At 44.1% G+C, this 7,689-nt stretch overlaps 1 pseudogene; it reads left to right on the top strand.

Moving 5' to 3' along the window:
* Positions 1-458: 458 nt before the first annotated feature.
* On the top strand, positions 459-1,398 carry LOC103128018 (olfactory receptor 2AE1-like; annotated as a pseudogene).
* The last annotated feature ends 6,291 nt before the right edge of the window (positions 1,399-7,689 follow it).

Genomic DNA, 7,689 nt, shown 5'->3' with positions numbered 1-7,689 from the left:
CGGGACCCTACGCCAGTCCTTGCACTTCGCACCGCGTGTGCTTAACCCATTGCACTACCGCCTGACTCCCAAGGAAAGATACATTTTAAGCTTGCTCTTGGAATATATATTTCAATCATGCTAAATAATCAGACACATACACGTTTTCCAGTGTCTAAGCCTAACCGTAACCTTAACACTAAAACTAAAACACTAACACTGTGTCAAGCCTTACCCTAAAGTTAACACGTTGTCTACCCCAACCCTATCCCTAAGACCAACTCAGCATTATGTCTAAACCTATTTCTGACATGAACCCTAACACTATGTCTGCTCCTAACTCTAATCATAAAGAAATAGATATGTTTAAAGAGATATTTCAGAGGTCTAAGTGTTTTATTGCCAGGTATGTTGAACTCTAGATCTGAATGTGTTCTCATTTTTACTTATTTTCTCCTCCAGGAACATAGAAAGGGAAGATGTGGCAGAGGAATGAGACCTCTCTGGCTGATTTCATCCTTGAAGGGCTCTTTGATGACTCCCTCGCCCATGTCTTTCTCTTCTCCTTGACCATGGTGGTCTTCCTGGTTGGGGTGAGTGGCAACTCCCTCACCATCCTCCTCATCTGTGCTGACCCCAGACTTCCACACCCCCATGTACTTCCTGCTCAGCCAGCTCTCCCTCATGGATCTGATGTATGTCACCACCATTATTCCCAAGATGGCTGCCAACTACCTCTCTGGCAGGAAGTCCATCTCCTTTGTGGGCTGTGCAATCCAGCACTTCCTTTATTTGCTTCTGGGTAGTGCTGAGTGTGCTCTCCTTGCACTGATGTCCTATGACCGCTATGTGGCCATCTGCAACCCACTGTGCTATACTGTCCTCATGAACAGAAATGTGACACTGATGATGGTTGCCATGTCATGGTTGGGGGGATTCACAAACTCCTTCGCTCACACCATGGTCTTGATGCACTATCCTTTCTGTAGATCTCGAAAAAGCAGTCATTTCTACTGTGAGTTTCCAGCTGTTGTGAAGTTGGTGTGTGGGGATGTCAATGTCTATGAGAAAACAGTTTATGTCAGCAGCATCTTGCTAATACTTCTCCCCATCCTGCTGGTCTCTGCATCCTATGCCTTCATCCTCCACAGTGTCATTCAGATGCAATCTGCTGGGAGTAAGAGAAATGCCTTTGCCACTTGTAGCTCTCACCTCACTGTGGTTTCTCTCTTTTTTGGTGCCTGCATCTTCTCATATATGAGGCCCAGGTCCCAGCGCACCCCACTGCAGGACAAAGTTGGCTCTCTGTTCTATAGCATCATAACTCCCACATTGAATCCTCTGATCTACACTCTCCGGAATAAGGATGTAGCCAGGGCTGTGAGAATAGTGCTGGGAAGAGACAGCATCACTCAATGACTGTAACTGTGGTTGCTTTGATACTAGTATAATGGGATAAGCATCCTATTAGGGGATGAGTCACTCAGTGAGCACACACTTTGCTATGTGATAAGCACCTGGCTTAGGGTTTTTGGTCACCAGTCGAAGTACGATATAAGGGGAGATTTCATGAGCAGAGAAGCAATGCTGCTTTCTCTCTTTCTCCTTATCTCTTTCATTCTATCTCTCTTTGGGGAAAAAAAGAGTCCTCTGGGAGAAATAAAATGGTATAGGCATGAGTACCCAGCAAATCTCCAGTGGCAAATAATGATCTGGGTAAAACTCTAAGATTTTCTTCCTTTCTTACAACATTTCATTGGGGAAATAATGATTTACAAGTTATTGTTACATGAGTACATTTTCTTCACTGTAGTTATTCTTTCCTTTTTATTGTGGGGGGATTGATGGTTTACAGTGAGTACAGTTGTTGACACAGGGGTAAGATTTCTCATCTCACTATTATATGTATATGCAAAACAGGTGTCTGCTCACCCACCATCATGAAACAGGACTAGGTCCCCCTCCGCCATCATAAAACAGGGTCTGAAGGCCTCCTCACCCCCAAGTCCATTGCTTTGGTGCAAGACACCAAAACCCAGTCCAAATTCTACTTTGTGTTTCCCTTCTGTTCTCGTTTCTTAACTTCTGCCCACTAGTAAGATCATCCTATATTCATCCTTTTCTTTCTGGCGTATCTCATTTAACAAGATTCCTTCAAACTTCATCCAAGATGAGGTGAATAAGGTGACTTCATAATTCTTAATAGCTGAATAGTATTCAGTTGTGTATATATACACCACACCTTTCTTAGCTGCTTATCTGTTGTTGGACATCTAGGTTACGTCCAAGTCTGGGCTATTACAAATTGTGCTGCTATAAAGATATTATCTCTCTATGCTAGGTGTCACTCTAAGATATTCCAAGAGTCCAGGACTCAGATGCTCTTTGGTGAATGCAAAAAAGGGGGGTATCACACAATTCTTGCATTTTAACATGGTTTTACACATGTAAGCACTCACATTTAAAACCTGTTCATCATCTCCTACCTCTCTCCTGTGCAGCTACTGTTATATTGGCTACTTTGGTTCAAAACCATTTTATTCCCATTATAAATTCCTTGTAGTAGTTTAATAATGGACACACACTGTTCTATTTTATTTTATTTTATTTTATTTTATTTTATTTTATTTTATTTAATCGCCTCCAGAGTTATCACTGGGGCTCAGTGTTGGCACTACGAGTCCACTGTTTCTGGCAGACATTTTTTCCCCATTTTATTGGCTAGAACAGAGAGAAATTGAGAGACGAGGGGAAACAAAGAGAGGGACAGTGAAACATAGACACCTGCAGACCTGCCTCAATGCTTGTGAAGTGTGCCCTCTGCAGGTGGGGAACCTAGTGCTCGAACCCAGATACTTCTTCAGGCAGAGTACTATGTGCACTTAAATGGGTGCACCACCGCCTGACCCCCCACATTGCTTAATCTTTTATGCACTCTCCCTGCTTCTGTAAAGTCAAGCCTATACAGTCACACTATCCTGCAATACTACCACACTCTAATTTATGTGCTTATGGTGTCCTCCCACTGCCCAACATTCCAGAGCAGGTGGCAAGAGATGGGCAGCTGTGCTGGGCAGGTCCACCACTGGCTCCTGACCACAGCTACAGTGACTGCTCCCAGAGGGGGGCTTCCAGGCTAAACCCCTGCTGAATAGAGTTCTTCTCTGGAGTTTTTCAAATTGGATATGAAGAGGTAAGAAATGTGAAGCCTCTAGCGTAACAGCACGTTTCTAGCTCTATGTGTCTCCCTCCACATTAACATACCCAGTAGAGTGACATCAACACAGGGAGTCAAGCCAAGATGATGGAAGCAGGAGGCACTGACATTCTTCAAATGAATGAATCCAGCTGATTCTGAGAGCGGCTCTCCTCACTCATTGCTGGGATTTCACACCCTGCCTCAGACAGCCTGCGTTTGCTTTAAGAAATTTACATTTCGAGAATACTGATGAAACACATTCTTTTTTCTTTTTTTTTGAAACACATTCTTAATCCAATATGATATTTGCTTATTTATGGTTTACTAGTATATTCCCTGGGGAAGGGTCCATGCTGCGGTAAAGCAGTATACATAGTTTTAGCCATCATAGAAATGTGGAGTAGATTAATGAATTTAAATGCAGCATGGCTGTCTTCACTGGAGAATTTTTATATTTAGGTGAAATGGGGCACGACAGTTAGAGACAGACAATAGAGCCCAAAACAAGTGAACCTAAGGATCAGGAGGGGAAGGCAAAATGCAGGGTGAAGGGCAATAAGCCAAGGATCTGGGGGTCGGGGGATGGGAAGAGGGGGTTGAGAGGGCACCAGGGCTCCCAACAAATGATGGTGCAGGAGAAATAAAGTCAGAGGTGGAAGTGGTGTGCAGACTCCTATCACTGAAGGATGAGAAAGTATCCCCAGGTGATAATTGTCTAGTTGTCAAATTCCCTAATAAAACAATAAAAAATGATGAAGTGATGAGATATTGATCCAATCAGAGAATGAGTGACAAGGTAAGCCTGATTCAGTATGTCATATTAATACCCACAGTTTCCAGAGCCACAAAGAGTAGCTCCAAATCTCCTTAGAAGGGACGGAAAGCTCCGAAGGGAGGCTGGACAATATACTCTATGCTATACCTGAGGAAGATGGGTTCTGATATTGGGGCAGCTTGGAATGTTCCTACTTATGATCACAGAATGTGAACTCAGATCTACAGGGATGAAGAGGTCACATAGGCTCCTAAGATGAATATGGGCCCATAAAATCCATGGGGTTTACAATCAACAATATTTATACACCTTTCACATATTTGGGAGCTAACCTCTTCCCTGATCCAGCTTTCTGGTCCTTCTTCAAGCCATGACATCATCTTCCCAGACATTAGGCTCAGGCAAAAAGCAACCACCACTAGTGTAGCCACAAGCCCTTTGGAATATAACTAAAATATGCCTACTAGCAATCTACAAAATGGAGAACCCCTCCCCAAATCTTAATCTGCACTATACCAGCCCTTAGGTCCATGACTGGTCAACAATTTGTTTGGCTTTGTATGTTAACTTTATTTTTTAAACCACCAGGTTCCAGATGCTAGCATGATGCTGACCAGACTTCCCTGGACAGACAACCCCATCAATGTGTCCTGGAGCTCCGATTCCCCAGAGCCCTTCCCCACTAGGGAAAGAGAGAGACAGGCTGGGAGTACGGATCGACTGGTCAACGGCCATGTTCAGTGGGGAAACAATTACAGAAGCCAGACCTTCAACCTTCTGCATCCCACAATGACCTTGGGTCCATAATCCCAGAGGGTTAAATAATAGGAAAGCTATCAGGGGAGGGGATGGGATACAGAGTTCTGGTGGTGGGAATTGTGCGAAGCTGTACCCCTCTTATCCTATGGTTTAGTCAATGTTTCCTTTTTATAAATAAAAAATTAAGAAGAAAAAAAAAGAAGGGAGGGAAAGAACAGGCTGAGAGAAAAAAAATGGGAGTGAGTAGGGAGGTATGAGCACATGCCATCTCCTTCCACCTTAGTCCTGTGCCTGGAAACTTTGCATGTTTTCACATGGCTAATTAATTACACTTATGTATTGGATGAAATCGGAGTACGACCAGCAGTTAGGTGTGAATACAAGTGCGTTGCATGACTTCATGCCTTCAATTCTTTCTACATCGTGGAACCTGGGAAAATCCACTAGAGGATTCTGAGGGCACAGAGACTAGATCTGACTCAATGATTTTCCCAAAAAAGTTAGGTGGAATGGTGTAGGACTTGTGGGTTCCACAAGGAGAAACTAGTCAGGGATTCTAAAAGCTGTTTCTTTGTTTGCTTCCTTGGGTTTTTTATTTTTATATTGATTTACAAAATTGTAAGATAATAGAATAATTCCATATGGTTTCCACCACCAGAGCTCTGTGTCCCATCCCCTTCACTGGAAACTACAGTAGTTCTCCCAAGGTTACCGATATGGGCTGATTCTAGAACTATCTACCTATATTTATGTGTGTCTCTCTCTATTTTTTCCAATGGTCCTGCCTTAACTTCCATTCTAAGTTACTCCTATTTAATGCTTCCGAGTGCCCTTCCTGTTCCCCTCTTCATTCTCAGATAAGAGAAACAGTGTCTGGCTTCCTCCAATGTTTTACTGGCTTGCTTTCCTTTTATTGATGGTAAAAAAAAAAAAAAGATTTCCGGTGAAAAAACATTTTGGGTCCTGGTAGAATGGGTGATACAGAACCCTCTGGGTTACTTCCCCTGTCATTTACCCATCTGTGAATATGGATCAAAATTCTTTATGGGGTGCAGAAGGTGGAAAGTGTGGCTTCTGTAATTGCTTCTCTGATGGACATGGGCATTGCCAGGTCAACCCATACCCCCAGCCTTTTTCTATCTTTCTCTAGTGAGGTAGGAGAGCCATTTCTTTCCATGGTTAATTGGTCCTTGGAGATGACAGTTCCATGTGAGCTTCACAGCCACTTCTTCTAGCGTTTGCCCTTCTTCCGTAGCCAGTCAACAGCATCAGGTTGAGCCTGATGCAAAGCCTCGAGACCTCCTTTGAATCTGGAGAGGTGGCAGTCGTTGACTATGTGGGTCATAGTCTGTCTGTAGCCGCAGGGGCAGTTCGGGTCATCTCTGGCTCCCCAGCGATGGAACATAGCGGCGCACCGGCCATGGCCTGTTAGATAGCGATTGAGGAGGGCCCAATCATAACATGCTAGGTCAAAGCCGGGTTGATGCTTGCAGGGGTCTGTGATGAGGTGTTTGTTCTTTACCTCAGCTGACTGCCAACTCTGTTTCCAAGAGACTGGAACAGAGAAGTTCAGTGTAGGCGTAGGGGACCAGATTGGGTGACGAGACGTCAAGTGTTGGACAGGGTGGGCGAAGATATCCGCGTATATTGGCAGGTCCGGCCGAGCGTAGACGTGGGAAATGAACTTAGATGATGCCGCATCCCGACGAATATCTGGCGGGGCGATGTTGCTAAGAACTGGCAGCCATGGAACCGGGGTGGAACGGATGGTTCCAGAAATTATCCTCATGGAGGAATATAATTTGGAATCGACCAAGTGGACATGGGGGCTACGGAACCATACTGGGGCACAGTATTCTGCAGTGGAATAGCATAATGCCAGAGATGATGATCGTAGTGTGGAAGCGCTCACGCCCCATGAGGAGCTGGCCAGTCTTGCAATGATGTTATTCCTCGCGCCCACCTTTGCTGCAGTTTTTATGAGATGTTTGTGAAATGACAGAGTGTGATCGAGAGTAACGCCAAGATAGACTGGCTGGGCTTCATGCCGGATTCTCGTATCGCCAAGCTGCACATTAAGCTCACATGAGGCCGAGGCATGGTGTAGATGGAAAACAGATGATACCGTTTTAGCAGTGCTAGGAATTAGTCGCCATTTTTTACAGTAATCAGATATCACAGCCACTATCCAACAATATCTCAAGCCTCTGACCCCGGCAAACAAGGTCCAAGCAAAGCCCTTTGGGGGTGTTGACTAGATGCACACAGTGAGTCTAATTGGCATCTTGAGAACTGCTTTCCTGAAGAGACTCAACTTGTGTCCTCTGGGTTCAAATCCTGTTATCATATAAGAACTGTCCTCCATTTGCAAGTGCTGACTCCACAGGTCCTCTGGGGTAGGAGCTGTGCCATTTCTCACAGATGGTTCTTTTCCGCTCATGATGACTCCTGTCAGGACAAGGTTGTCCTGTCCTTATTCTAAGCCCTGTTTTTTGCTGAGGAAGCATGCATGCAATCAGGGCCAGGGTTATCTAAAAACATCAGTGTATGACCAAAGTTCTTATTTTATTAACTATGGCAAAACTAAGAAGATATTGCATTGAATATCTCATTTACTGAAAATCCTGAAAAACAATTTGTCTGTGGTCTTATTGACACTTAAGGTGTACTGAGTCCTTCCTGCTGGAGCTGGAAAGTATACTGTGTAAACCAAGTGCTATCTTTCTGGCGCTAAAAAGACCCACCTTCTCCCCCCCTCCTCATTCCTTTTTTTTTTCTCTTTCTCTCTCCCTCAGCTTCTTTTTCTTTCTTCCTTTCTTTTTATTTCTCTCTTTCCAAAGCACTGTTTAGCTCTGGTTTATGGTGGTGCTGGTGATTAAATCTGGACTTCAGAACCTCAGGCATGAATATCTTTTTTGCATAACTTTGATACTATCCACTTTGCCCAAACTACTTTCTCAACTTGGCAATGTTTATG

Source organism: Erinaceus europaeus, chromosome 15, assembly GCF_950295315.1.
Source record: "Erinaceus europaeus chromosome 15, mEriEur2.1, whole genome shotgun sequence".
Taxonomy (NCBI): domain Eukaryota; kingdom Metazoa; phylum Chordata; class Mammalia; order Eulipotyphla; family Erinaceidae; genus Erinaceus; species Erinaceus europaeus.
The sequence above is the reverse complement of the archived record's forward strand: the minus strand, read 5'-3'. Positions and strand labels throughout refer to the sequence as shown.